The sequence below is a fragment of the Canis lupus genome, chromosome 16 (assembly GCF_048164855.1).
Source record: "Canis lupus baileyi chromosome 16, mCanLup2.hap1, whole genome shotgun sequence".
In the NCBI taxonomy this organism is placed as follows: Eukaryota; Metazoa; Chordata; class Mammalia; order Carnivora; family Canidae; genus Canis; species Canis lupus.
The window spans coordinates 41,538,335-41,547,484 of record NC_132853.1 but is presented as its reverse complement, the minus strand read 5'-3'; the positions used below and the strand labels follow the sequence as shown (position 1 = coordinate 41,547,484).

General features: G+C 48.3%; 1 non-coding gene across 1 annotated transcript; it reads left to right on the top strand.

Moving 5' to 3' along the window:
- The first annotated feature begins 8,832 nt into the window (after positions 1–8,832).
- On the top strand, positions 8,833–8,937 carry LOC140607600 (U6 spliceosomal RNA). Its single transcript, XR_012009567.1, has one exon. It is a non-coding gene; the product is annotated as a U6 spliceosomal RNA (small nuclear RNA).
- The last annotated feature ends 213 nt before the right edge of the window (positions 8,938–9,150 follow it).

Here is a 9,150-nt window from a genome sequence, read left to right as displayed (position 1 = left end):
GGCAGAGTCCCAAGACATCTCACTTTACAAGGATGGAATTTCACGACCTGTGTATTTTAATTAAATTTTTATTTTTATGCAATTTTAGCTAAAGTTCCCCTACTCCTACAGCTCACTCATTGTTATTAAAAACCATGACAAGATGAGAAAAAAAAAAAAAAAAAACAAGAAAAGAAAAATGCTGTCCGAGCAACGAAAATGAGACTACTTTTTAGAAGAGGTCTGACCGCCTTGCACACTTGAAACCCACTCCCAGCCTTCGGATGCTGATTCTGCCCCCGTGACTTCACAGATGAGATTTTAAGTCTGTGGCTTATTGCTTTCTGAGCCTCCTGGGGCTTATAGGATTATTTGGGATTTAATCCTTTAATAATTTTTCCTCCCTCCTGTCTGAAGGCTGATTTTCCAGCTGAAATCAGCCTGGGTAAAACCGCTTGCTCCCAGCCCTTCTCAGACTGCTGTCCTCTATCACAATACGAAAATTAAGGAGGGGATCTGTGGAAAACCAACCACTTCGGGGACTTACAAAGAGAAAGCTTAGGGACCCTATTCTGAAGAAAGGGAAAGGCAACCATGCCAACACCTGTGCCTGAAGCCTGGTATACGTTATCCTCTTTATTCCTTACCACAGCCTTGGAAGTCGGGGCTGTTATCTCCATTTACAGAAGAAAGAGATTCAGGGACAAGTAACATGCTCCAGGTGACAGAGGTGGTAAGAAGCAGAACCAGGCTTTCAACCCTCTCCCACTGGACTCAGGATCCCTGCTCTCTGGCCACACCAGCTGCTGCACGCTAGCCACTTCCTCCCCTGCCCCCACCTGTTATCTATTCCTTTCAGCTGAGCAGGTGGCTAGACAGTGACACCTATGGAATGGAGACCCCCTGATCAGCTACATGGCCCTGGCAGTGAAAGGGTGAATGATGCCCCAAGGTGATCCCCCTCACCAACATATTCTCCTCCAAGAGAAGCAGATATGGGCCGATTCAGAGTGCCCTGAGTGCCCACTCTAAACCAGAGGTAGAGGCATCAGAAAGACCTCCCACCTGGGGCAAGAACCAAACCCATCTGAACCAACACAACAGGCCACTATGTTGCTGCTGTGTGGGAGCCCAGGGGAGACAATGAGCCTCTGACCTGCATACAGGTGGTCAACTGGGCCTCGGCCTTGAGTGGATGGGTTGGGTGTCCACCAGCAAAGAAGAAACAAGGGGAGCACTGAGCAGGATGACAGCATGAGCAAAGGTGTGGTGGTCCAAAAGAAAGGGTGCATTAAAGGGGCGCCTGGGTGGCTCAGTCAGTTGGGCATCCACCTTCGGTTTAGGTCATGATCCTGGGGTCCTGGGATTGAGCCCCATATTGGGTTCCCTGCTTGGTCGGGAGATCTGCTTCTCCCTCTGATTCTTTTTTTTTTTTTTTAATTTTTTTTATTTATTTATGGTAGTCACAGAGAGAGAGAGAGAGAGGCAGAGACACAGGCAGAGGGAGAAGCAGGCTCCATGCACCGGGAGCCCGATGTGGGATTCGATCCCGGGTCTCCAGGATCGCGCCCTGGGCCAAAGGCAAGCGCCAAACCACTGCACCACCCAGGGATCCCCTCTCCCTCTGATTCTTCCTCCTGCTTGTGCTCTCACTGGTGCTCTCTCTCTCTCTCTCTCAAATGAATAATTTTTTTATCTTAAAGATAGATAGATAGATAGATAGATAGATAGATAGATAGATAGATAGATAGATAGTTGGATAAGTAAGTAAGTAAGTAAATAAATAAATAAATAAATAAAAAGGGTGCATTCAAGAAACTGTGGAAAACACAGTTCTAAGTGCAGAAGGGAAAGGGCCAGTCCTCGTAGTTTGGGGCAAGGGTTGAGATCTCACCGGCTCTGTGACAGGAGTATAAAGCAACAGGAAAGGCAGCTGGGGGACACCTGGGTGGCTCAGTGGTTGAGTGTCTGCCTTTGGCTCAAGTCCTGGGATGGACTCCTGCATTGGGCTTCCTGCATGGAGCCTGCTTCTCCCTCTGCCTGTGTCTCTGCCTCTCTCTCTCTCTCTCATGAATAAATGAATAAAAATCTTTAAAATAAATAAATTTTTTTAAAAAAAGGAAAGGCGGCTAGGATTCTGATCTAGCTTAAGGGAAGGGACAGGGTCCCCAGCATCCTTTTGCCATCTGGCATTCCCAGAGGGAGAAAATGAAATGGAAATGCTGATTCCCCATCCCTCCTTCTGGCATCTCTGGCTGGCAGCTGAATCAGTGGCCCTCCTGTTTAGGGCTTTCTGGGAGAGGGGGTTGCACTCATTCACCTTGACTGGTGATTCCCCAATACCTGGCCCCCTTGAACCCAGCAGTGGCCCTCTGAAAGACAGCAGCCGAGTCCTTAAAAGGGAAGGCTCTGTCTGCTGCCCTCCTTCCCTCAGCTGAGCTCTGCCACTGGTATGTTGTTCTGTGTGCACAGTTCATTCAATCAACAAACCTCTAGTAGGCAATTTCACTGCGCCACAGGCTATGCTAAGCATTGGAAGGTAGAGGTGAGAAAGACAGCCCTGGCCCTCCTAGTGGAAGGAAAAGACAAATAACAGCTCATGGCAACCCAGCAGAAGGCTTGTCAGTGGAGCTGGTTGCAGGGGCCTATAGCAGCATTGGTATCTCCAGGGATCTTGTTAGAAATGCAAATTTGCAGGTCCTCGCTCCACATCTATTGATTCAGAAACTGGGAGTGGGTTTAGCAATCTGGGGTTTAACAAACCCTCCAGGCAATTCTGATGCAGGCTACCATGTTGGAGAATCTGTGAGCTATATGGGAATACAGAAGAGAGTGGACTTAACCCTGAGTGGAGTGATTTGGAAGGCTTCCTGGAGGAAGAAATCCCTGCAGTGGAACCTTCCAGAACAAGGCAGCAAGTGCAGGGATAAAAAGCTGTCCTGGGTAGAAGAAGCTGTGCGTGCAAATGCATAGAAGGTGAGGAGGCTCTGGGTGTCTTCAAAGAATTATAGGAGTGGTGGGTGGGCAGCCAAGTGGCTGCAAATGAGACTGGAGAGATTGAGAACAGAGAATTTCTGATAGAAGGAAGGTGAGAAAGAGAATTCCAGTGGGCAGGTGGACCCCCTGCAGTAAACAGCCCAGCCTGAGCCTTGCAGAACACGTATCCCCAGGGGCCTGGAAGCCCCCCCAACCCCCGTCTCCCCAAAACTTAACCAAAATGGCATGACCTCATGTGTTATGGCTGCAAAGGCGTGGGGGAAGCCAAATCCGGTGTTTGTATTGAAATTAATTGGGGGCTCCATGGATGATGAAGGCTTTGAGGAATGCACGGCCCCCCTTGTGATCCCACAAACAATGGTGTCGCTTACGACCACCGAGGCCCCCAGAGGCCCACATCTGCACGTCCACAGCCCTTCTCAACGAAATAATAATCGTAGGCAGACATGAATATTTAAAATCCAAAGCAGATACCCACAGAACCTTGGGATGAAGAGGGCTTTGGGCAAGCACCCCAGAGTTATTTTTAGCCTAGGAAATGGAGCCCCCATTTTACCGGGGCAGCCGCTTGTCAATCAGGAAAATCCCTCTGCTCACCCCCAGCCCTGATTTATGGTGATTCAGAGGGGAGATGCTGCCAGGAACAGGGCTGAGGCCAGGAAAATTTCATCTGTCTGGAATCCGACAGGAAAAAAGAGGCCTGGAAATTTCAGAGGAAGCTGGGATCTGTGCCTGTTCCAGCGCCTCTGTTTGTGTTCGCTCAGCTGGCTCCTGTTAGCGAGTTAAGGGTCCGCTGAGGAAAAGCGTCAGGCCAGGTTTTTCCATCACTCCAGAACCTTGAGCTTGATCCCCAGGCAGCGGCTGCTCCTGCGACCTCCGACCCCAAACAACAGGAGCCTTCACCAGGTCCCCCCTGGCCCCCAGCCCTGGGCCATATCTTAAATCAACATCTTTGGGTGTTTTTTTTTTTTTTCCTTTCTCTTAAAAAAAAAAAAGGATAGCAAAGTGATTCTTTTTTGTTGTTTGTTTAATCAGATTTAGTACACTCAAGAAGTAAGGTTCAATATGAACACTAATTAATTCAATTTAGTTTTAATTTCCTCTCCTGGAATGGCCAGCTGTCCCAAAGCAGCCTCCTCATCTGTCCTCCCTGGTGCTGGGGCACCAGGAATCCCCCTAACTTCCAAATCTGATGCTGATGCTATGAGCTCTAGAAGAAAGCCAGGGATTAGGGCTCTGCTCAAAATCCTGCTGTGTGGCAAATCCTAAAGGGGCGAACAGAATATGTCCTTTCCATGCATGCATTCCTTCATTCCCTAAGAGCCTATCTTGTGCCGGGCCCTGTACTAGGGGTTGCAGGGGGGCAGCGGGAAGAGGGGATACAAAATGGGCAGGACCTGCCCTTGAGGAGCTCACAATTTGGTGGGGGGCATAGCCCTGTAAATAAAGAACTGCACTGTCTTAACTCCCGTACAGAGGAGCAAATGGGGTCATCCTGGGTAAGCGGGAAAGTCACAAAGCACAGAGAAGCCCCTTGGGCTGGCTCGGAAAGTTGATGAAAGGGGACAAGATGAAGGGGACAAGTAGATCCAGGGGGAAGGAACCAAGTGTGCAAGGACAGAGAAGCAGGAAAGACGGGGGCAGACACACACCCACATCCCGAGGAGTCTGGTGTGCCTGATAGGATAGGATAGGACATAGATAGGATCTGAGAGTCGGCCTGGCTCAGGAAGGGGGTTTGTTGAGGCTGTTGGGACTTATGCCAATGGTGCTGGAGAGTTTAGCTGAGGAACATTGAGGCCAGATGGATGCTTTGTCCAGGTGACCCTTATGCTACTATGGAAGCTGGAGTATAAAGGGATGAGGCTGAAGGCAGAGGGACCAGAGGCTGATAAGTCAGGACCTCAGGGATGGAAAGAAGGGCAGGGTTTAAAGGACATTTAGAATCCCAATTAGAGGGAGGCCTGCGTGGCTCAGTCAGTTAAGCATCTGCCTTCAGCTTAGGTCATGATCTTGGGGTCCTGTAATCAAGCCCCACATCGAGCTCCCTGCTCAGCGGGTAGTCAGCTTCTCCCTCTGCCCACCCCTCCACGCATGCTCCCTACCACATGCTGTCTGTCTCTCGCATAAATAAATACAATCTTTAAAAAACAAAAAAGGAATCTAATTGGGATTAGAATACCCATGGTGGTTGGCAGATGGGAGTTCAGCAATCAAACATCAGTGGGCAAGGGGAGACCTAACTTCCTAGAGAATCCAAAGCAAAACCTCATGCCATAATGTCTGAAGGACAGAAAGCACCTAGACCCATGCCTGCTTCGTACAGGCAGCCAGGGACCCAGGGGAAGTGAACCTCAGTGGCCTGGCCCTGACCTGTCCTGGAATCCAGGGTTTCCAATGAGGTGTTTTCCTGGGGCACGGAGTTTAAGGAGATGCTCCAAACTAAGAAATCAAGATAGATCCTATTTTAATGAAGTACTTTTTAAACCAAACTTAATGCAAAAACTTACAATAGAAAAAAATATGAAATTTTTAAATAAAGATCCAACCTCACATCTAGTCTTTTGCCTCATCTACCTCACCCTAATCCCAACTCTGGTTCCAAACAAAATCTTTATTTTAAAAAACAGGCAGCCAGGGTGGCCTAGACGGCTCAGCTGATAGAGCTTCTGATGACACTTGATCTCGGGGTCATGAGTTTGAGCCCCACATTGGGTGTAGGGATTACTTTAAAAAAAATCAGTAAAATGTTTTTAATAAAATAAATTAAAAAAAAAAAAACAGGCAGCCGGACTGATTTTCTTTCTTTTTTTCTTTTTTTTTTAAAGATTTTATTTATTTATTCATGAGAGACACAGAGAGAGAGGCAGAGACACAGGCAAAGGGAGAAGCAGGCTCCATGCAGGGAGCCCGACATGGGACTGGATCCGGGGTCTCCAGGATCACGCCCTGGGCTGAAGGCAACGCTAAACCGCTGAGCCACCCAGGCTGCCCTGATTTTCTTAAAATTTTCTGTTAAATTGTATTGCTCTTGATTACTGCGTTTTTTGGTGCCCTACTGCATTTTGAGCCTGTGACAAATGCCTCATTCCCCTCACCCTAGATCTGGGATTGCCAAAGAGAGCCCCTTCCTGGAATACAAGCCCCAGCAAGGAAGCTCCAGCCTGCAGAGAATAAAATGCCCGCTTGAATTCTGTTTGAGATCTCTCTGAGCTCATGTGTCCTGAGGGCTCCACGCTGACCAGCAACTCAGAACCAAGAGGCCCTACAGGACATGGCACCCCATCGCTTGGAAAATCTGATGCTACCATGCACCTGGGAAGGGTTATGCAAACTTTCTTTCTTTCTTTTTTTTTAATATTTTATTTTATTTATTTGAGGGAGATAGAAAGTGAGAGAGAGGGGTACCTGGGTGGCTCAGTGGTTGCGCATCTGCCTTTGGCTCAGGTCGTGACCCTGGAGTCCTGGGATAGAGTCCTACATCAAGATCCCCACAGGAAGCCTGCTTCTCCCTCTGCCTATGTCTCTGTGTCTCTCATGAATAAATACATAAAATCTTAAAAAAAAAAAGGGGGGGGGGATGCCTGGGTGGCTCAGCGTTTGAGCACCTGCCTTTGGCTCAGGGTGTGATCCTGGATACCTGGGATCAAGTCCCACGTTAGGCTCCCTGCATGGAGCCTGCTTCTCTCTGCCTATGTGTCTGCCTCTCTCTCTGTGTGTCTCTCATGAATAAATAAATAAAATCTTAAAAAAAAAAAAAAAAAGAAGAAGAAGAAGAAAGAGAGAGAGAGCGAGCATGAAGGGGGCAAGTGGGGAAAAGGCAGAGGGAGAAGCAGGCTCCCCACTGAGCAGAGAGCTTGATGTGGGGCTCAAGATCCCAGGACCCTGGGATCATGACCTGAACCACCCAGGCGCCCTGGTTGTGCAAACTTTCTAAGCTCAGTTGCCTCCTCTGTAATGGAGAGAGGAATGATTTTTGTTGCTTTTCACTTCAAAGGTATCTAAGTCAGCCCTAGGCCAGGACTCAAACCCAGGAATTTTTGTACAAGCAGTCCACCAACAACAAACCCATGCCATGTGTCAGGCACTGTCCTGGGGAGATGGTGATAAACAGCATGGTGAGAAATGTATTCCCAATCCTCTACCTGCCACTACAGTTTATATGCACAGATTTCGAAGAGCTAGGCCCAGAGACCAAAATCATTCATTCATTTGTTCATTCATTCATTCAATAACAGACATCTGCTGAATAGCTATCTATGCCAGTTGCTGCCAGGCATTGTTTGCATCAGATGCGATCCTTGGCCTTAAGACCCTTACAAACTAGCAGAGTTGGGCAGACATAGAAAAATAACTGTGATGCAGAATGAGGTGTGCTCTTTAGAGGCCAAGGAACAAGGGGATTTAGAGAGTAGGGGGAGGTGTTGCAGAGCAGGACCTTGAATTCCATTCACATAGAATTGTGCCGGACAAGGAACTTGTCTTAGTCCATGCAGACTGCTAGAAGGCAAAGACCATAGCCTGGGGGGCCAGAGATGCCCAGAGAGAAAGGAGCAACCACCAGACAGGGGCCAAACACTGCCAGCTTCTCCAAGGCTTTGTGTCCCTGCCATAAACTCCCCTTTCCTTGGCATGACTCAAGCAAGACGCTGGGCCTCGCAGATACATGAACCAGATCAGAATAGGTCCATCTCGCCCACTCCTGGGAGACCAGTTTCCTCCTTTCAGCATCTTTAAAGTGGTGAGATATTCCAGAGCTCTGAGCTGGAGCGAGAAATACACTTCCCATGTATAATTTGTCCTCCACTTCTGGTGGATTACAGATGAAATAGCTTTGAGGCTCTAGTTGGGGAACCTAAGTGTTATGTGGGAAAATGAGTGTTGACTTTGAAACAACCAGTTTGATGAAGAGTTGGGGCCTGAGCATGGTGCGCTGTGCAGCCCAGTTGAGATCTCACGTCTCCCTCTGTTGCCTCTTTCCTCTTGATCCTAAAACCTTACATACACCACCTTCTCTCTCCTTCCCCAGAACTTCTTGAAGGAGAGACACTAGAGTAAGGTTTTAGACAGACTCACTTTCTCACTACCTCCGGGAAGACCCTGCCAGTCCCATAGACACCACCCTCTCTCTCCTTCCCCAGAGCTTCCTGAAGGAGCCAGCCACACTCACCACCTCCACTTCCGCAACTCCTGTGGACTTCTCAACCCTCTTCCCTCCATTCCATGCAAACAGATGCCAGTCCATGGGTTGAATGGAGATACAGCCTTTGGCTGATTTTGAGATTTCTCTGGCTAAAGTCACCAATGACCTCCTTGTCTTTAAACTATTGTTTGGTTCCTGTCTTCATGCCCTTACCACTCCAAGCCCTTCCAGCTGCGTGGAACCCTTTCTCCTTTAGTGCCTCCACTCTCCTGGTCCCATGGATATCACTCTTTTCCTGCCAGCCTCTGATGTCCCTCACCCCTTCCTCTGCCGGCCTCTCATTTTCAGCTCTCTTCTCCCTCTATACCCTCTCTCTGGTTCAGTTAGTCTGAGCCCAAATGCCCCTGGCTTGCACTGGAGCACCTCCAGCCTAAACTCTTCACTAAGACTTGAGCCTATCCTGTCTCATCTGGTCATTTCATCTGAATACCTTTCATTCGCTCAGAATCAATGAGTCCTAAACTGAGCCTATCCTCTGCTCCCCAGCCTGCCCCTCCTCTCATATTTCCCTGTTTGCTGTCTGTGACCACTACACACAATCGTCCAGTTTAGAACCCTGGAAATCAATTTCAACTCCTCCCTCTTCTTCATGTTCCATATCTCCTTAGTCATTGAGTTGTTTAGCCTCTTATCAGAAATCTCCCTAACCCCATGTTCGCTTCGGCAGCACATATACTAAAATTGGAATGATACAGAGAAGATTAGCATGGCCCCTGCGCAAGGATGACATGCAAATACATGAAGAAATCTCCTAACCCCAATCCTTGCTCTCCATCCCTACCATGACTGTCTTGGTTCAGGCCTTTAGCATTTTCCCCTTGGATTATTGCAAAATATCCCAACTACTTTTCTACTTCCAGGTACTTCCAGCTTCCATCTTCCTCTCCATGGCCACCAGCATTCTTCTTTCTAAAAACAGATCAAAAGTGCCATATTCTGCCTAAGAGCTTCCAATAGCTCCCCATTGCCAA